The sequence below is a fragment of the Pteropus medius genome, unplaced genomic scaffold, assembly GCF_902729225.1.
Source record: "Pteropus medius unplaced genomic scaffold, Ma_sr-lr_union100, whole genome shotgun sequence".
Taxonomy (NCBI): domain Eukaryota; kingdom Metazoa; phylum Chordata; class Mammalia; order Chiroptera; family Pteropodidae; genus Pteropus; species Pteropus medius.
The window spans coordinates 1,412,787-1,434,889 of NW_024350921.1; positions in this window are offsets into that span (position 1 = coordinate 1,412,787).

Genomic DNA, 22,103 nt, shown 5'->3' on the forward strand with positions numbered 1-22,103 from the left:
TCTCAGTATTCTTTAGGACACAAAGTTTCTTCACTTGATTTGGGGTCAGTGAAAACATCCCTCCATGCCTTCCCTTAAGGCAGCAAAACACTTCTCTTCCCTATAGACTCAAACCAGCCTGTATCTCCTCAAGTAAACCCTTCTCTTTCTCCAGTCTTTCCCTTCTCCAATCAGCTTCTACTCTTCCTATCTGTTAATTGGTAAGCAGGCCACAGAAGTGGGGTTTGCCTATCCTTTAGTTTAGCAAGACATAGATGGTGTTATGGACTGACTGTGTCTCCCCAAAATTCATATGTTGAAATCCAATCCCCGGTGTGATGGTGTTTAAAGGTGGGGCATTTGGGAGGTGATTAGTTCATGAGGGTGGAGCCCTCCCAAATGAGATTAGCGCCCTTATAGGAAGAGGCCAGAGAGCTAATTTGCTCTCTTTCTGCCCTGTGAGGACACAAGTAGAAGTCATCAGTCTGCAGCCTGGATGAGGGTGCCCACCAGAACCTGCCCTTGGTGACCCCCTGATCTCAGTCTTCCAGCCATAAGAATTGTGATAGATTTATGTTTTTTATAAGCTTCTCAGTTTACAGTCCTTTACTGTAGCAGCCCAAGCTGATAGACAGGTAACATCGTACCATGGTACTGACTAAAGTGCCCAGCAAAGATGCCCCTGGCCTCATTTCTGGAGACTGTGCCTATTTATAGTACAGGGCTCAAAAGACTTTGCAGTTGGAATTAAGTTTATATACCCTAAGTTAGGGACACAATCCTGGTTTATCCAACATGTCCAATCTGATCACATGAGCCCTTAAAAGGAGAGAACCTTTTCCGAATAGAGGCAGGAGACATGAGGTAGAAGATAAGGTCAGAGAGATTCATAGTGCGAGGAGGATTCAGCCCATTGCTGCTGGTCTTGAAGACAAAGGGAGCCACCAGCCAGGGTATGAAAGTGGCCTGTGGAAGCTGAGAATGACTTTTGTCAGCAGCCAGCAAGGAAATGGAGACCTTCGTCCTACAAATGCAAGGATTGAAGTCTGCCATCCTCCTGATGACCTGGAAGAAGATTCTCCCCCCAGATCTTTCAGATAAGATCTGCTGACATCGTTATTTCAGCCTTGAGAGATCTAATGCACTTATGAATGACAGAGATATGAGAAGATAAACTTGTGTGGTTAAACTGCTCAATTTGTGGTGATATATTGCAGCAGGAATAGAACACTAATACAGATGATGTGGCTACTCTTGAGAATAAAGGTAGCTATTGTCTCCATTCTGTCTTCTCCTGTGAGGTCTCAACCAGGACCACAAGAAAAGTCCAGTTTAATATCATGTTGTGTGTTTCCTTTGTTCAAGTCACTACTCAGCGACCTGCTGCTTCTCCAGAGTCTGATAGAGGTCAGCAGGGTCATGAGCAATACCTGGGGAAATTCAGGGCCAGAAGCAGGGAAGCGGCCAGCAGTAGATTCATATTTTGTTATGAGACCTAAATGTTAACTCTCATACACAATTTCTCTCTATTCTATTGAGCTATATATAAAGAGTGGAAATGAGGGCTTACATTTATATATATTCAGGAATTAAGTTCCTCAAATCCATAGATTTTAAATCCGACCTGCTCAGCTTCACACAATGTGTCAGCTGCTTACATTTTCCTTCTGCTTGCGTTTTCCTATTTCTCTACAATATTAGAAGAGGAGGAGGCAGCATGCAAGATTACCTTCATTATAATTATTTGGTTGCTGTCTGATGTGGAAAGAAATGATGAAATGTGAATTGCTGCAATATCCATGGCTCATGGGTAGAGGGTTGAGGTGGGATTCAGGAGCACATAAGTGTATTAAAGAAAGATTTAAAATGAGCTTTCTGAATCGGTACTTTGAGGGTTACAGAGTATAGGCACTTACTGATCATCTCCTACCCCGAACAACCTCTACAGTAGAGGAATAAATCCGGCAATGAAATCAGTCAGATGCTGTTTTATGTGTTGATTTCTGGACTTGGAAGGTGTGTGGCACTTCTGAGCTGAATCAGTCAGGACAGGCAAGACTGTGCTACAATGACGAATAGCCCTCACACTTTCGTGACTTAATCCACTAAAAGATTCTATCTCACTTATGCTGGGTGCCCATTGTGGGCCAGCAAGGGGCTGTGCTCATGGTAGTCAGTCAGGGACTCAGGTGCCTCCTCTGCTTTGATGTCGAGGATCACTGTAGCAGAGGTCTAGGAAGGTGGAGAATCACATACAGGTTTTTAAAACTTCTGCCTGGAAATGACATTCTCACTTACATTTCATTGGCCAAAGGTAGTCACATGGCCACAGCTTACTTCAAACTAGGCAAGGAAATGAAACCCTCCTGTGTTCCTGGGAGCCAGAGAGCTGGGCCTTATTTGGTTAATAGCACTGATTCCTACCATGACAGCCTAAGGTTATCCTCAAACTCCACCCAGGATAGGGGTGGGTTTGAGCTGGAAGAACCAATTTGTTTTCGGGCATATAGAGTGGCTTTTTCTCATCGTTTGCATCTCTTTTTCTTCTTTTACTGATATTGGATGGTGAATTTTGTTTTACCACTGTGATGCGTGTATCAAGAATTTTGAGAATGTGGTCAAGATGTGAAGGTTTTTATACCTCAATTTTTGGAAAAAAAATGTTATTGTGATAAGACATTCAATATTTTTCTATTTTGAACCTCATGAAGAAATATTAAGTAATATTATACATGAGAATGGTAGCAGTTCACTACCCGCAATACAGATTTGCATGTCCTGTGCCCATCCATGCTAGACTCTCACAACTGCATTTAGAAAATAACTCCTTGGAGAAACTGGGGGAAGCACTCCTTTGAATCAATTTCATGATGTTAAAATAAGTACCAAAGCATCAAACCATTAACAAACTAATTTTTTAAAGAATCTGTTAGTAATGAAAGGAACAGGGTAAAGTAAATTGTATCTTGAATTTTATTTTATTTTTGTAAAAAAGCTTGGGTCACATCTCTGGTCTTTATGTGTCTCAAAGGCAAAAGAGCCCTGCACTCCCAGATCCATCACCAGATCTCCTGAGTACCCTTGGGAGGAGCCAAGGGCCCAGGTCTCAGTGATAACTGGAATTTCACCTCCTGTTTGCTATTGTCAGCATATACTGACTTTCCTCACAAAGTCTTGACAGTATCCATCACATGCCTCATTTATGTAATCTTTATACTAAACAAGCCTGTATACTACAAAATGCTTTCACGGTCTCATTTGACATTGAGTCCTTGGGACTCCATGGACTTACGTACTTAATAAGAGTGATTTTCAAACTTCTGAAGTCTGGGCATTATTTTTGGCAAGGATTGTGCAGGAATAGGGTTGCCGACAAGTCTGATTGGTTGAGCTCCCTTGGAGGCTCCAGCCTTCCTGCCAATGTGTCTTGTGTCGCTGCCTCCTTTAAAACCACTCTCCTTAACCAGGCATGGGGCTTCCAGGAGGGCTAAAAAGGCAAGTATCTCCATTCTGTAGTAGATTCAGCTATGTTCATCTGTGAAAGATGAACATCTTCCCCACTAGAGTGTGAGCCCCATGAAGGCAGGGTTTTGTCAGTTTCATCCACGGCTGGATCTGACTAACATTCCCAGAACGGTGCCTGACAGAGAGGAGACAGTCCATAAACATCTACTGAATGAATTAAGATCTCATTTATACATAGGAAGATCCTGAGAAAGTGAGGCACAGGGCACACAGGGCACACTGGACCTGGGTTGAATATTAATCCTTTTCCTTAGTATCTGTGTGTCCTTAGACATTTATATAACCTCTAAACTTTAGTTTCTCCTTGTAAAGGCAGATAATACTAGCAACTCTCTCACTTTGGAGGGGATTATAAAAGATAATGTCTGTAAAACATCCAACATGGTTCCTGACACATTTAAGTGCTCAGTAATCTGTATATACTATTGGTATTACTACCATGTAGGGGGAGAAAAAGGAAGGGCTGAAGGTGGAAGGTGCTGGGATGAGCCATAGTGGGGAAGCACCATACTAGAGCCGGGGGAAGCAAGGCAGACCCTGAAACTTCTCCTCCTCGTGACAGGTGGCTCTCTGAATTGGGCTTTTATAAAGGACTGAGGTACGGGACCTCCGTAGATATATTTAAAAATACACATATGTAGACATGTGCGAAAAATGAATATTTGCAGTTACACCAACATAAGTGTAGATATATGTGGATAGTAAATTAAAACCATTTCCATTTAAAGACATTTAAAATATTTTAAGAAAGGTCTTGAGGTTGTAGGGGAACGTGAGGAAAGTGGCGGGATCCGGGAGAACACCAGAATGTCACAAAACCAGCAACAGGAACCTCGGTGCTCTACACACTTGGAGTGTTTTAGAATTTCAGAATATCTAATTACCTTTATTTACATGCTGCAAAAGGAGTTGAGTATGATATCTCCTGCTCCATTAACTGTTTATTGGCCTCATGACTAGTTAGTGTATCTGCAACAGAGCACTCACGACCGAGATGCTAAGTAGAAAAATGCGCATAATATTGGTTGCCATGACAGAGTTCCATGAAGATGTCTGACTATTCTAGATGCATCCTGATCAGCGAGAAATGAATGCTGATGGTGTTTTGAGACTTCAAAGATATAAACTATTGGACCATTATTGTTTACTAAGTATGTTAAGACAAGCTGCATTAAGGAAGCAACCTGTGGAGGGGACTTATCTTACTTCCTCTGGCATTTCAGCTTCCTTCCAGGAAAAATGGAAATAGTATCTTTGGTGCTTATACTATAGACTTTTTGTGAAGGATGAGTATGATGACAGGTGTAGAACTACATGGTCCAGAAAAGTTGGAAGTGCTATAGAATTGTGTTCTTCCTCTTACTGTTTGTTCTTCATGACTCTTATTCTTTCCTCTTGTCTTCTTCCCCCACTTTCCCTTCTCCCTCCTATCTTTTCTGTGGGGACCCTCATCCCTTGAGAAGTAGAAGCTGATGAATGTCTTCTCAATGGATTGACTTTGCTCTTTCCACTCTCAAAAGGGATGGGAAGAAAGATAGCCTAGTGGTCATCTAGTCAAGTTGTTACTGAGCTGGAGAAACGATGTTTAACTCGAAACATTTAAATCTTTTATAGAAGCTTGCATATAAAATAGATTTTAAGAAAGAGTTACTGTATTTCGAATGGGTATACAAGAATGGAAATTGAGTTTAGAGCCGCCCTGCACAGCACCTCCCCAGAACCACCAAGTTCCACAGAAAACAGAGTGAAAACAAACCTTCTCCAATCTCCTTATTTTATACAAGAGGCATAGAAGTCCTGAGAAGTAAAATGACTTGAAGCTAAAGAAAGAGAGCTTTATGAGCAAGCCTGCTTTCATGGCTGAAATAAGCATGAAAATCCAACGCCTAACTCTTTGGTAAAGGAAAAACATTCCATATATAGTCTTAAGAAATATGTCATAAGGTTGTGAATCCTCACCTTTAGCTCTCTTTGCCTAGAGTTTGGCAACCTCTCGCTGGGCCTCAGGTTGCTTTCTCATTTGCAAAATGAAGTGGTTGATGAAATGAGCTCTTAAGATCTTATAATTCAAGAATTCCTGTTTTCTTCTTCTCTAATGAAAAAAGAGGCTTAAATAGAAGCAAAATATCATGTAGCAAAAGACAATTCAGATTGTTCTAGCAGGTTTATTCACAAATAAAATATTCACAAATATTTTCTGAGTGGCTGTTATGTGCCAGCTGCTGTTTTAGGTATTTGGGATAAATTGCTGAACAAAGTAGGAAAAAAGGCACTAGTGTCAGGTAGTTGATAGCCTGCCAAAGAACAGGTTTTGGTTTGTGTGTGTGTGTGTGTGTGTGCGCGCGCGTGTGTGTGTGTGTATGTGTGTGTGTTTGTGTGAATTTATGCCATTGAGGTTCTTCGTGCAGATTGGCTACATACGCTACTGACAGTGACCATCTCCAGTAAAAATAATGGTGACTCATTATGAAGTGTTTACTTGTGTTTGGGGCTTAGTGCATTTTACTTTCATCTTAACAACAACCCTGTGAGATGAGTGTTACCATTCCATTTTATAGATAAGAATGCTGAAGCTCCGGGCATTTGCACGAGCTGCCTTTTAAAAAAAGCATGAAGAAGCTGGAATTTGTCCCAGATCCCCTGATACTTCCTCTGTTTCCTTATTCTTTGCCCTCAGTGATGGATACCCTCTGCCAATAGCAAGACCATAGACACACTTCCGCAGAACAAATGGGCCATTATAGAGTTGCATTTAAGGAAAACACATTTAGTAGTTCATTTAAGCCAATGCAACAAATACTATCTGGGAAGTCTAGAAAATACACTGTGATACAGATATTCCTTTGCTTTTGGAGCTGGAACAAATGAATAATATTCCTGGAGGTAAAGGAATCTGAAGAGATAGTATCTCTTGGTCTTCCTGATGTGACAGTCTCCTCCAGAATCGAACACCGAGTTGATCTATAGCAATTACAATAGCAGCATAGTATCTGCAGTCCCAAGCCAGGACTTCATTCCGATTGCCGACTCTCTTGGCTCGTCTCAGAGTTGAGCACGTAGGTTTGCTTTTGTAGTCCTCAGTGTTTATTGATCAGACTCTGTCATCTCTGAGATGGTCCTCACATGCAATTGAACTCTCCACCTTCCGGACCCTCCTCCCCGCCTCTCCACAACCTCTGGACACCCTTTCACCTGGGCTGTCAGAATAATGAAGGCTTGATTTCAATACTTTCCCTCATTTCTCTGTTCACTGCTCTGCGGGTTAATGCAGATTCCAAACTTCAACAAGCAGCTGTTAAACATGTCATTAACACCGCTTGGGCTGCAAATGAGACTCTGCTACTGGGATTACTCTGTGAGCTACAGTTTTGTGATGAGCTTTGTCAATCACAGCTGACCTGCTGTGTACCGAATGGAACTCAGATTATCTTCTTTCTTCCTCTGACTCTTGTCATTTTTTCCACAAAGAATTACTATTCTACTCCCCGAAAGATTGATTACTTGCACAAATAAGAGAGTCTGAGACATTAATACAAAATTCACAGGCTTTTCTTTATCTCAAACCTGCAACTCCCTCTACGTTTACTCCTGGTAATTATATTAGAATTGTGTACACTAGGAATTGCCATCTGATTATTATGAAACTAGTTTTGTCATGACAAAAATGAGCTTAAGTCTTGTTTTTTTGGAAAATGATCAGTACAGTGCACTGGATGAGAGAGAAGAAGATTAAATCCAACTTGCTTTCATCCATGAATGCTTTCATCTCTTTTTCAAACACAAGAAATGATTACCACTGCTATAAGCTGCAGTTCATATGAGTGAAAAAGGATAAGGAAATATTGAAAATTCTGTAACCAACAGTAGGACATAATATAGGTCTCTGGCACCCACTGAGTGACATGTGCTTTATTTTTCCATACCACCAGTGTCAAGAGTTTCATATTTTAAAGGGAGTCTTACCTTGAGGTGTGACATTACAGACTGAATAATAAACAAATTGAGTTATTTTTCTCATTTGAACTATTTGAATTTTCATAGAATATTAAACAGAAGATAGTAATTACAAAATCTGGTAACTATAAGGTAGAGCACAACATCAGTTCATGCTCATAATTTACAAAAGAGAGGAGGCAGAGCACTCATTTTATTATATTATATTTTCCAACATTTCATCAAGTAGAAAGAAAGGTTCTTTAAAACCAGTGACCACGACCTATATGCCTCTTTATCCCTGATGCCTACTATGCTATAGCTACTTGATAGATAATTATTAAGTTGGTGAATGAATAAACAAATAGAATAAGTGGGCAAGTTACCAAGTGTCATCTTGAGATTAAAGAAATCATCATGGTCTGTAGACTTCCATGTAAAGACACAGCAACTGTTTCCTTTCTCTCTGTTTCATACACACACACATACCATAGCAGTGCTTATATCAGTCTCTATAATAGGCCTTGTTTTTAGTGATAATGGATGCGGAAACTCTGTTGTACCAGTTATTCATTGCCACTATAATGCTGTGTAACACAACACAAAAACTTCAGTGGCACCCAACCAAAAGCATTCATTGCCTATGTGTCCAGAGGCACCTGGGGATCGGCGGAGTGGCTCTGCTGATTGGTCTGGGCTTGATCAAGGTCTGAGAACTGGCTATTGTGCGATCAAGGATGCCTCCACTTAGACAGGTAGGGTGATCTGGCTCTGCTCCACATGTCGCTCATCCTCCAACAGGCTTGTCAGGGTGTGTCCCCTGTTGATGCTGTGAGAGTGGGAGAGTGGAAACGGGCAAGCTCTTGAGGCCCTGACTTGCAACTGACACCTCCACTCTATTTTATTGGCCCAATGAAAGCAGGAAGGTTAGAGGAATATACTCTGCCTTTCTGAGCAGAACTCCAGAGTCACATGGGAAAGAGCCTGGTTAGAGGGAGGGCTGAGGAATTTGGCCATTTTTGCAAATTGTACATTTGCTACCAAACGAATGCCTTAGAAATAAAGGAATATCTATTACATGGACTCGAGTGCACTTGTGGTCAGCTACCTTCTTTATGACCTCTAATTACACATGCATAGAACGGAATTGTTGTGCCTAAATAAGGCAAAAGGAAGAAATGTGCATTTTTCTCTTATTTGGAATCAAGAGACAGGTTTCATTCCAGGCCTCTCAAAAACACAAGCTTTCTCTGCAGCCTGCTAGCATTCTTTCTGCCATGCAGGTATGAATAAAGGAGCAAGAGAGAGAGTGACAAAACTGCTAATAGAGAAACAGAGTAGAAGATGGAAGGAAGGTGGGGACAGCATGGACAGAAAGAAGCAGCACTTAAATTCCCACTCAAAATAAGATTATTTGCCAATGCCCCGTTCTATCAGAGATGGCAGGAGAGGAAAAGAAGGAAGGTAGCTTTCATAACCAACAAGGTGATCACTAAACAAAAGGCATGGCCAAGGTCATTTATGTATTTCATATTTGGACTCATTTACATTTCGTGAGCCCCAAATAGTACTTCTTGGTATTCAATTTTTTTCTCCATTGATTTTAATTAAGCTCACCATAGGCTGGCAACCCCGATGAACAGGGAGAGTATTTTCTATCAAAAAGCTATCTGGCTTCTGAAGCAGGAATCCAGGGGCTTGTCCACATCTTATTCAAAATGTTTTTGCTTTTATCCTGTGGCATGATTCTTAGAATATGGAAGAAAGACACATTCAGCTGCTCCCCCATAAATATTTTCCACTCTGTAACTGTGAAAATTACCATATTATTCCTGATTCAGACATGTCATATGGAATCTGGGAGCAGTGATAAGTGCCGTATGTACAGTAGAGTCTGTGCAGGAAGTGGTGCTTGGCACCGTTCATGATGGGACATGCTTGCACACCTTCATTTAGATGTCTAATCACGTGATCCCTCTCTGGTTTTCCATTATTTCCTCTTCAGCGTTAAGATTCCAATTTTTGCGTCTCTGACTAAAGCAAGGAACGGATATATTTATTTAGTGTTTTAGGATGAACGTAATCTATGAATTGTGTTACTTGTTAAGAAGTCACTGCTCTGTCTTTATGAGAACTCCCAATGCAAAAATCAGAGTGCAATTTCCTCTCCTTAATCACGGCAAAGATTGGCTTCCAAAGGTGGGATGGGCTTATTGTTAGCGCAATGCCCCCGCCATAGGACATAGTTTGCAGGAGGACGGCATCACTTCTCTACATAGTCTGTCTATTTAAAAAGTGTAAATTGTGCAGGTTTTAACGACAGTTTATAGCGGGAAATGACAAGCGTGGGTCCAATCAAAATCAGGACAGGAGGAGAGGGCGTTTGTGTATTGCGTTAAGACCACCGAGATGAGATTCCCAGCATTCCAAGTAATCCCGCTCATCCATTTTATTGTGGAAAAGAGAAGGGGGAGCAAAAGGAAGTAAACGAGGAAGGTGGAAACCAACTGACTCCAAATTCTCTTTCTGATTATAAAGTTAATATGCTTATGTCTTTTAAATGGTAAAATTACATTTTATTATTTATCTATTGCCACATAACAAATGACTCCACCATTTAGCGGCATAAATCATAACATTTATTATCTGACTGTTTCTGTGGGTCAGGAACCTGGATATGCTGAACTGAGTGGGTCTGACCCCAAATTCTCTCTTGAATTTGCTGTCAAGCTGACTGCCAGGACTGTGGTCTTATCTGAAGGCTCTCCTGGGGAAGGGGAAGGGAACAGGAGTGCAGATTTGTTTCTGAGGTCACTAGAGAGATCTCGGTCCTTCACCACAAGAGCCTGGCTGCCTCACGATATGGCAGCCAGCTTCCCCAGGACAAGCATTCCAAGAAAGATCAAAAGAGAGCTCAGATGGAAGTAACGATCTTAAAACAGTCTCAAGAATGACACTCCATCTCATTAGTTGTATTCACTGTGTTAGAAGCAAGTCAGTAAGTTTTGCTCACTTTTATTGGGAGCAGATTACACAAGGGCCTGACTGCTGGGTGGTGGGACTAATTGGAGCAATGTTTATAGGTGCTTGCCACAAATGGAAAAGCACAGAGGAGAAAAAATGTTTACAAAATTATCTCATTTCCTCAGGCTTGGTTATTATTAAATTTTAGGTATATATACATACAGACACTTTTTAATATCTTATAAAACATTTATATAATTTTTTCCTTATAGAATCGGCTCATAATACAGGCAACTTTCTGAAACTCTTTATTAATAATAGAGTCTTTAGTAATAGGAAGACCTTATTCAATTAGTGCTTATTTATTTTGGAAACAAAAGCAAAAAATCCAAAAGTGATCTACAACCTTACAACTCAGATATAACTGCTGTTGGTTTTCATATCATACATCTTTTTTTCATGTTTTTTTTTTTTAAATCTGAAAATAAGCTAGCATAAAACCTTCCCTATATCAGTCAGTAACCTGAGCCCTTGTGTTGCACCATATTCGCAGTGTGAGGGGATCCAAGCTCTGCAAATAATAAGTCATATTTATCATCGATGTCACAGTTGTTATACGTTGAAGGGCTTCATTAAATTGGCATTTTATATTTTGTCAGCGTTGTATTTTAAGGTGTACTATTATATATATGTGCTCATTAAAGTAATGGATTGCATTTAAAAATACAAATTTATTGTTCAAAGAGAGAAATACAATATTTCAATGAAAGTAATTCCAATTACAAACACCACGTAATTTATGGCATTCTATCATGCTCAAAAAAAGAAAAAAGAGAAAAAGAATCAAAAAGATGAATTAAAAGTAAAACACAAATACCAGTTTCTCCTGTTAAATGTAGAATTGTAGAAATGTAGAATTTTTGTTTCTGCAAGATAACATCATGTGTCACATTCTATTAATTTTGTTAAATAAAATTTCGTTGGTCTGTGGTTTCATTTGTGTTTGATTTGTTTTATAGAGGTATGAGAGGTTGTGAGCAGAAAGAGTTTACATCTACTTAAATATTTGTATTATTTAAATGACTTTCTAATACAAAAATTTAATAATGGTTGGCTATTTATGAGAATTTTTCTCTATGAGGAAAGAGGAATTAATTTACCAGTACTCTCACACCATTTTTAGCAGGTGGACATTTGGACATTTTCTCTTGCTGGGTACAAGCTCTCACTCTTCATTCATTACCTTCACCAATAAAATTTTAATTCTCAATTATTTCTTCTTTCTTTTCATCTTAAAAAAATCTATCTGCTTTATTAGGGTTGCATTGGCTAACAATAATATTTACTTCTCTCATCCCCAGTCAGTTTATATTATATATATATAGTTTCAATTTAATAACAAAGACAATTAAGCATATACTAGGTGCTGTTCTTCCAAAGTCCCTGACCTCTGAGTTGTGTGTGTGTGTATTTTAAATATTACTAAAGTATACTAAAATATTGGGTAGCAATAAGTTTGATGAAGAAAAATAAAGCAAACAATACTCATAGCTAACTCAATGAGCTCTGGTTTTTTATTCTTGGAAGCAAAAGCCTGTCAGAGAGATGAGTGGATCGTCCTCTTTGAGTGAGGAGCCAGGAAGAATAATGCTGCATAATCCATCCGTTCAAACCAGACTTCACATCAGAATCACCTGGAGATTTTTAACAGTGCTGCCCTGGGATCCTTTTCCGAAAGGTTCTGTCGTTACTGACATGTGGTCTCTGGGTACTGGGTTTTTTAACAGCTTCTAGCCAATTCCAAGAAGCCAATCTCTAACTCCAAGTACTAAGCTCTCTGGACGATGGCATTATAATTGGTCTTAGTGTAGACGGAACGGTGCCAAGCTCCTGCTAGAAGCACTTCAGTGGCTCACCGAGGCTGTAGGGGAGTTTCTAAACCTGCCTGAAAGTGGGAATCACCTGTGGTCTTTGTTAGAGTTGCAGGTCCTTGGGGTTCTCCCCCATTTACTAAATCATCATCTCTAGGAGACTGGAAGACTGGGCACCTCGGCCCTCTCCGGTGAGCAATGCACTCATAATCTCCTGGGAAGAAACTTTTGCCAAAAACATCTTGACACTACTGTTAACTAATATTTCACAGCAAATGGCAAAGAGATTTTTTAGTTACGGGTAAGAGGTTATTTTGGAATACTTACTAGAAGTCCCCTCGTAGACTTCCAGTTCCTTTAGAAGTCATTCATGGAGAAGGGTTTGCAAGCTGATGGGTTTGTTCATAGCGCTGTGTGATTTTCTGTGCATATCTCTTTTTATCCTTAGGGAGCTTCCCCTCATCTTTGTCCCCATGGAGACTGATGGAGTTTTGTTACCATCTTTTAATGATCTAAGAAACTCATTGAGGATGACAGTATAATGAGCTTAGATGTTTTCAGTTTGATGATTTTTAAAAAGCATTTAAAAAAAACATGGCTGTTCATTTGATTTTCATATTGTCCAAGTACTTTGGAAAACTAGGGACCATCTATATTTGGTGGAGAATGTGAAGCAAGAAAAATAGGGAATTTCTAAGTGTTTTACCTGGCAGCACAGCCAGTCAGCAGTTGCGTGGAGTCTAGATTTCTGTGTATTCTTACTCCTGAGTTTTCCACCTTGGCAAACATGGCTTTTTCTCATTTTCATTTATAAGTTATCCCCACCATTTACCTGACAGTTCTTGGCTTCTATTTTCCATGCGCAACTTCGAATATGCTTCTAAGTTTAGAAAGTAATGAGTTCCTTTTAGTAATGAATTTGTCTGGATATTTTTACTCCATCCCACTTAATTAGAATTCATGAGATTATTTTTGAAAACTGGATTATGGAACAGCATAAGAAAGTTTTTTTTTTTTTTTTTCCAGACATGTACTTCATGTAGATTTGAAGGATCAGATGGAATTTATAATTCAACTTGCTGTGGTCCAAAGTGAAAGCGTCTCACTTTGAGACAGTAGAAAAATACATTTTGGCCACACATAGGACTGTAGGAGAGAAAAAGGAGTAGCTGGGTAACGTCAAGAGAAAGCCATAGCTTTCTGGAGATAAACATTTTCTTTTCCACGGATTTTCTGTTATCAGTTTGAGCTTTTCCTTTTTTTGCTCATCTGTCTCAGAGTGTATACATGGAAGAGAAGAGATTCACACATGGTCATATGTAGCATAGCAGTATATAGAGAAGAAGAAAATCAAAATTCTACAAAATGGACTATTTTACATGATTTCATATATTTGGGGCCACAGGTCTAGACTCTTCACCAATAGTTAGGATTTAACTGGTCCAGGCATCAACGTAACAGCTCTTTCTCTTTGCCTTACTTCTTTTCCCTGCTGTGTACACGGCTCTCTCAGTTTCATCCCATAGGTCTAAGTTTACATGTCATCTGCTCAGAGAGGTCCAGCATCACTCTCAACTGATGTCCCTAGTTTTCTTCATGCTACTTAGCACAATTTGTGGCTATGTAATCATGTGACAATTTTATAGACTTCCAGTTCACAAGAACAGATATAATATTTTCCCCAGGACTCTACTTTTAGTGGCTAGAGTAATACTAATTATTACTAAGGGGACACATCACTGGATGAGTGAATGAATGCTGTTTCCTCCACTTGAAAACTCATTTTCCCATTTTTTCTCTCTGAGAATCTAAAACATATGTATTTGTTTGTGTGTGTAAAGATTCTGTACTTTATCAGTAGAAAAAAAATAGTTATTTATGTTTTTGTTCCTTAAGCCCTTAAGTACATCTCTGTAAATACAATGGATGCTATAAATATATTACTCATATTTTTCTACATCCTTACGACATCCAAACTGTGGTCTTTTTCATGGCAGAATTGTGTCTTGTTAAACTGTAGTTTTCTTCCAAACGTGTGTGGTGGATAAATGTTCATTAACATTGTAGATGGAAGAGCTAGTGGGGAGGAGACTCTAGGGAGAAGCCCAAAGCAAGAGTTGATACAAAAACAAGAAGACATTGAACTCTTCACCAAGATAGGGGTCTTCTGGATGAGCACTCTTTTGGAAGAGTATATTTTGAGATTTTTCTAAGTGGTTTTCATTTCTGAGTCCTCATAGAAGTACTTGAAAAGGCATGATGCAGGTTGTAGACATGCTTCTCACAGCTATTTGATTTTGAACTTACATTTCCTATCTGAGTCCTGATTCTTCACGTGTAAACTGACACATCTGTAACTGCCTACCTGCTTAACTCATTGTGATCTTGTGCTGTATTGTCGTCTCTTTGTGATGAGGCTAGGAGCTGCTGCTTCTGGCCAGTGATTAGCAGCCCTGTAGTATCCGTGATTAGTGTGTAGTAACATTATTTTAACCAGACGGTAAAAGTTGATTACATTTTGTCTCACAGCAATGGAAGCAGTCACATCGGCATGTGTCTACCAAGGAACCATGCATACTTCACTTGGCTGGTAAAAAAAAAAAGCACTGAATTTACCTACTCTGGAGCCTCAGAGAACCACCGTTTGTGGCATTAGGCATTTTGTTAAGAGGCAGGTTCATTTTGGAGCTCAATCAAAAAGAACTTTAGTTAGTCAAGTACCAAAACACTTTCATATAAAATACCACCCTTTTAAAAAATGTAATATCCAAAGTCAGTATGACAATGAATTTTTAGACTTGTGCTAATTTTTAACCTTTACTGCTCTTTCTCTCCCTCTTTGACTCTTTACTGCTTTGGGATTTATCATTATTTTTATCGCTTCTGCACTGAGTACTTTTATCCCAGTTTATGCATCTCTGCATATTCCTTGGCAGTAGTGGGTAGTACTATTAGTGGTAGTTAGAAGTGGTGAGATGAGGGTGAAAAAGGAGAGGGCCAATGAGTTTGAGGCAGAGTACATAGAAGCTACATCCACAGCTGGCAACCTGAGGACTCCCCAGTTTCTCTAAACTGCATGTTTTGGGTTCTGATGCTGGAAGCCCAGCCTCAGAGCTAGCAGGAACACCTAATAATTTGGCTAAAGTTAAAGCCTTCTGTTTATCACCTTTAGCCCCGTGGCCCTTGCTAATGAGAGAGGTAAAACAAAAATAAAAATAAAAGGTCATTCGGTGCAGAACACACACCAAGAGGGGAACCAGGTATTCGGTATGCTCTCCTGGTCTGCTTTGGCATGCTAATGCAAATCAATCATTATTCTGATAAATGAAAGCCATTTCTCCTGCAGCCCACCAGGAGGGACACTGCCCCTGACCCTTTCTTTGAAGCATTTGGAAGTCTGAACACTCAATTTCTTGCCACTGCCAGCTTTTGAAAATTGGCCGCTCTCCTCCTTGGGAGTTAGCAGCAGAGTCAGCAGTGACTCTACAAAGCCCTCGCACACTGGAGGTTAAGGTGGAGGGTAGGGGCTGAATTTTTCGGGAGTAAGCAGAATCTTAATGCCCTCACCACAGATCGCAAGAGGAAATGAAAATATATACCTGGACGTATCAGTACAGTGTTGGGGCAACTGGGCTGGAGTTTCTTTCAGCCACGGAGGGGTTGGCTGCGCTAATAACTGTAATCATACCTAAATTACTCAATGCCAATTTATTTACTGATTTTCCCGTCAAAAAGACAATGCATCACAAACCAGTCACAGACAATTCTTTTCCTGTAAAGGTTGGGGTGCTCAGTGTACATTCAGAGCCACGCACAGGAGTGCGAAGAAGTCGCCTACCACAGCTATTTAATCAGGAGTGTTTGTTGATTTGAGCAGAGGCCCTATGCTGTGAAATGAAAACAGAAAACCAAATTTTCTTGAGCAATCTTGCTGTTCCTGCTTCAGGTGCTAGGCCATTACACTAAAGCAGCTCAGACGAGAATGTCATTAGTTCTTAAGCCCCAGGTGAATTTGCCACTGTTCCACATGATTAAGCCAGATAATTGTGTGTTGATAGCGAATGTGGTTGGTGAAATACAATTTCTAGGACCTTCCTAAACAAACACAATGTGGGAGTGAGTCGGAGTGCTGTCATTTCAATCCTTTGTCGCAGGTTTTGCACGAGCAGACATCTCTGGCAAGGGCTGGCAAGCAATTCAGTGGCGACGGCCATCTCTGGCTTCTTAAAGGTGACCTGACTTGGAAAGTGAATCACACGTCATTCTGCGTTTATTTAGGAGAGGGAAAGAAAAAGGACATCTCATCAAAGTGCCCGCTTCTACTGTTACCTTGTTTTGGACCCTGAATGTAAATGATTCCTTTAAGTTTGTTTTAAAAAGCGTTCGTGATTGCAGCGATCCTTTCTGGTGTGTAAAAATACCGACTTCTCCAATGACAAAAACAACAACAACGTCTGCCGATGGCAAAATATAGTCAACTTTCGGGGCCAAGTTTTTGGAAGCAGCCAATGTGTTTGCATGTGTGATTTTCTTTTTCACATATAAGTTTCTGTGGATACAAAAATATGTATTTGTATTTACAAATCAGGTGTCTGAGTCTTAGATTTAGATACTTATGACTTTTCCTGCACCTAAATAAATATGGAGGCTTTTACAATGTGTAACGTGAAGGTGGAAGTTTCTTAATTTGTTGCTGTTGGTGTCTGGCGTGGGAACTTGGGTGGTTTTATTATTTTAATTATTTAATTACTTTAAAGTGAATCTACTTACTTTTCGGAAGGATCATGTTTCTTGTCAACATATGCATTTTCTTATTTCGCTGTTTCTCCTCAAAATAATAATAATAATAATAATAATAAAATAATTTTAATATCATATTTGCTGATAGATTTTGGTCTACCAAGTCTCCTTCGATTCTACAATGGAAGAGTACCACTGATTTCTGAAGACCAGAGAAAACTACAAATGGATATCGAAGTAGAAGTTCAGAAAAATGATAGCCCCTTAATTGGTGTCAGAAAGTACACACATCTGAAAGGGCTACAGATGTCGGGGATGGACGGCTTTCAATGTCAATAGCCATAGTCAAAATCATTACTGTGGGAAATCTGTAATAAAACCACAGAGCCTTAGCAGTCATGGAGTGCAGCCTTCTTCCCAAGGTTGGCTCTCCCCTCCCATCCCTGCTCGAACATTTCCTTTGGGCACACTACTTTGTGGTCATGCTCCATCAGGATAACCATTTGGGGATGAGAAGAAATGTTTGAGTGTGACCCAGGGCAGTCGCTCCACTGCCTTCTTGTGCTGCAGTCATCACCACTCTGCTCCAGTGGCTTGTGCTTTCATCAGAATTGAGAATTTCCCTCCGGTGACTCTTTTTTTCTAGCCATCCTTGGATGTGTTGGTCTTTCAGTTTGTCCAGACTCCTCATATGATACTTGTTTTGGTGGTTGTTTCCTTTGTCAAGGGAGTTGAAGAAAAATTTTGGTGCTTAAACCAGAGGGGAGAAGACAGATAATCTGCGCCAACGTTACCCCTAAAGAAGACCCCGTGACTACAGACCTGGTGGTGCAGTTTTTCCTTCTCTTTGCAGCCAGTTATAGTCCCAACAGAGGTGGCCTCCACTTTAGAAGAAGGAGACTAGAGGTGAAAGACCCTGCCTGGCACGGTGTCTACAGATTTTCCACTCATCCCTCCTTCAGTTAGAGCACAGAGGAGCTGTTTAAATATACATTTGCTTGTTTGGGAAAGCTGACATCTTTGCCGTTAAACACTTAGGTTATCATATCCAAATGAATACGTAGTCGCTGGGCAACACCCAGCCTTGACATAGGGAAACACCACCCTCGGTTAGAATTTCCAAGGTCAGCTGTGTCGCTGACTAAGCTCGGTGACCTTGGACAACTAACTTCATCCTATGCTCTTCAGTTTCCTCATTGTAAAGTGAGAAACAGGTGAGATTACCTCTCATTCATTTATCTGCTTTGGAAGTCCATGATTCTTTTAGTGTAACAGTGGGTTAAGTTTTGGGGGAGGGAGAATGAGGGTTGACGAGGCAGTGGAATTTGGGGTAGGGGTCACAGAGACTCGGGGACAAAATAAGGACATAAGATCCCAAAGTGGGATTGAGCTCAACGGCCCCATGGGGCATGATGTGGACTCTTCAACGGCAGCAAGATGATGACCCAATCTAGTGTGAGGACACTTGCCTTGCTTTTGAAGATCAACAAATTTGTTGAGATAAGCTGGATATTAGTAGGCAGTGCTAACAGCCGGGGTGAAGGGTACTAGAGGGCAGTCTGGTGGCCTGAACAACAAGCATCTCACTGGCGAAATTACATCTCACTGAGGAAATAGATGAAGGTGGAGCTGCAAGCAGTCGTGGGGATGCACTAGGATCTTTTTACACTTTATGCATTAGATGGAGAGACATGGGAACTCTGCCTAATTCTGACATCGTGAAAAAAGTTTTGGTCTTTTTATGGGGCCATGAAGTGCTAAACATAAAGGCATTTTTTAAAGTAAAATTTAAATATTCTTGAAAATAGGACGGTAGTTTCACAAAAGCAGAAAGCACCAAAGGGAGAACCCTGTAATTGGCATTAGGCATGTTTGCGAGAATTGTTCAGATTTGCGTAATTTTCAGAAGACACGTCTAAAAAAATATTCCTCGGCCCCTTTATTTGAACATCGCAGGAAAGATTTCGGTTCATGTCTGTGGTTTGTGGCTCTCTATGATGAGGTGAGGCAGTTGGCACAGCTACTCCCACTGGGGATCTCGAGCCTGCGCTTCCGGAAGTGCAGTGATCTGCTTGTCTGGACTCGCTGCCCACCGCCTGCACGTGGCCGCCTCACAATGAGCAGAACTGGCTCCACCAGAGCTAAACAAAGTCCAAGCTGGAGCCCAGCCACCGGTCCGATACCTAGGGTGTTTCTTTTCACAAAGTGTTGGCGTGTTTAATGTCAAAAGGGAGGGGTGTCGTCGTTCTCTAATGAAAAGCTGTAATAGGACAAGCTGGGGTACTGCACTTGTCCACTGGGTGAATGGGGCTCTAACGGCAAGATTTCTATTAACAGAAATGGCAGGCATGCTGTTAAAGTCGCCTGCTCCATACGGAATGCATCTCTCGCCTCCCCCACCCATCCACTTTGCCCCCTCCTCACCTCACCCGGATGTGTCTATTAATGCCACTAAAATAGGACATTTGAAATTTGGGGAAATGGTTGCATTTTTTTCCCCCTAAAGAGCTTGAGGGGCCTATAAACAGAGGCCTTGTAAGCTAGACTAACACCCAATCCTATCAGAATGATTAGATTCTGTCCTGCAAAGTACTTCATTGAGCATCACTCCCACGACTTCTTGGATGTAATTTTTGTGGCTCAGAAATGCTTTTTCTTTGTTAAATGATTTCAGCAGAAGGAAAGGAAATGTTAGTGGCCCTTAGCATTACATAAGTAATCATAAATTTCAGCTGACAGCTTATTTCTTGATTCCTTTCTAATTAGAGACCTGATAATATATATTTCTTAAAGGAGAAAATGGTCTGGGCTCTTATCATGCCAGAATCTTTGCTAAAATAAAACAACTGAGGCCAATGTTAAACACACCATGGATTCACTGCATAGGAGAGGTCCTGGGCATTGTGCTTCTAAATTAGGGAAACCAGAAGCGTGTTTTAATACTTTAAAATAATTGTGTCCAAATAGCTTTGTGCACTCTTTAAACAGCTAAATCTTCTTAATGCCTCTCAAAAAGGGTTCCAAATGGATTTAAATGGGTTTGATGAATGCGAAATTTCCCTATTTACTTGTAATACTTCCAGCAATAGTACAATTAATTTGATTTGCGTGTAGGTACAAATCATTAGTATATTGGGTACTTGTGTTTTAAAAGGTTTTGGTCTCATTTAACCCTCTCAAACCAATGTGTTTTGGTCAAAAAAATAACCATTGTCAATTCTGACTTATCAGTCCCCTGTACTGGATTTTTCTATTGTTTTAATACTGTATGTCAGAAGTTTCATTTAACACTCTAATAAACAGTCATCTCCTTTGTAATAAGGACCTTTTATGTGTGCTCATAAGAGCTTCTCCTGCTGTTAATCGCCTTGAGGTCAAAAGGTTGAAGGTTCTCTCTTGAATTTTTTTCTTTTATTTACTACAGCCAGCTCAGAGTGAGTCTGCTTCAACGGTTTAATTACTCATCTTTCAGCAGGACTCAAATGTCAGGATTCGAATAACTCTCAAATAATCTCTCAATGATTTTGTTCAAATGGACCCTAAAAAATTGTTCTCTAGATTTTTGGGTAGTAATTAAGGCTTGCTAAGAATTAGAGTTTGCTCCTTTGGGAAGTTCTGGAATCTTTTTGGGAGAAGCCTTTGCCATTGAGGAACGCAGTCATTTTATGCTTAATGTTGGGAATAGTACCCAGAAAATCAGGTTTCTGCCCCAAAACACTTATTGGATCCATTTGCCATCGCCTTGAATGGAAAAAAAAAAAATGCCTTATATGTGACCACAAAATCTCTAGCTAATACCCTAAATGTAACAAAAGCACACAAAACCCCCGACCCCTGATGTATCAATAGACTATTATGTTAAGATGCAAAAAGTTAATGCTACTTCCAGATCACAAAAATATTAACTTGATTGTAAACCAACAGTTGTTATTTATAAATTATATCTCAATGAAGCTATTTAAAAAGTAACCACTGATGAGAGGCTGCCTTCTCAACATTTTCAGTTCTTTTGGATATAGATCCAGAACTGAGATTGCATTTATGTTGTTCAGTGGCCTCTCTTAGCTCTAGCATATGAAGTAGATGCCCTTTTTGTTGACACTTGGTGTGAATTTCAGCACAATTATCCAGGATTCTACAGATTGTTTATGAAATGTAACTCAAGACTTTTCTGCCTATTGCTTTGTAAAATATGTTGTATTGAGCATTGAGGATATAAATATAATACTTCTATATAAAGATTTGCCAAAAAAAAACATTATATTGGTAGACAAAGAGGAGTTATGTGTTTAAATATTAAAAATTAAGAGGAGGATTGCTGTGGCCATGTTAAAGTAACCAACCCGCATTCACGGCATAAGCACCTAGAAAACTAGACAAAAATCTATTAAATAATTATTTTTAGACACTGAACACAAAGCACTACAGGACTGAAATACTGGTAAGATGTGAAACAAACAAAATGAGCTTATAATCAGTCAATTTGCTGTTTGATGGCATTTTCCAGGCTGCAGTGTAAGGGGGCAGAATCGGGGTAGAGGTGTGTGGCTTCACTGACCTGACTGTACAGATAGAGGAATTTAGGTCATTTCATGAGGCTGGAATTTGCAAAGCAGAGTACTGCAGAGGAGAGAGATCAAGAGCAAGAAGAAGAGAGAGAAAAAAGAAAGGAAGGGAGGAAGAGAGAGAAATGGCACAGGAGTTTCCTTGAGAATTTGACTATCTACTAAGCTGAACATGCATAGAGTGAAACTCTGTAATCAGGGCAAAAAAAATAGTAACCACCAGTAAGTGAGTTATAAGTCGAACATTTCCCGGATCTCACACAGAATGGGGGACAACCAGTCCAAGTGAAGGAATTTTGTCATATATGCAGGGCATTCAATAGAGACTCCAGCAGGCTGAGGCCTTATTAGTATGGCTAAACTAGCTCCCATAAAGACTGCTCTAGGTCCACCCCAATATAACTTAAAAGCGAAGGATAAAGATAATCTGCAAGTAACTGCTAAAAAAATTCTACACACTCTAAAGAAGCCACAAAAATCCAAGCACTCAACTATGTAACAACCACAATGTATAGCATCTAATAAA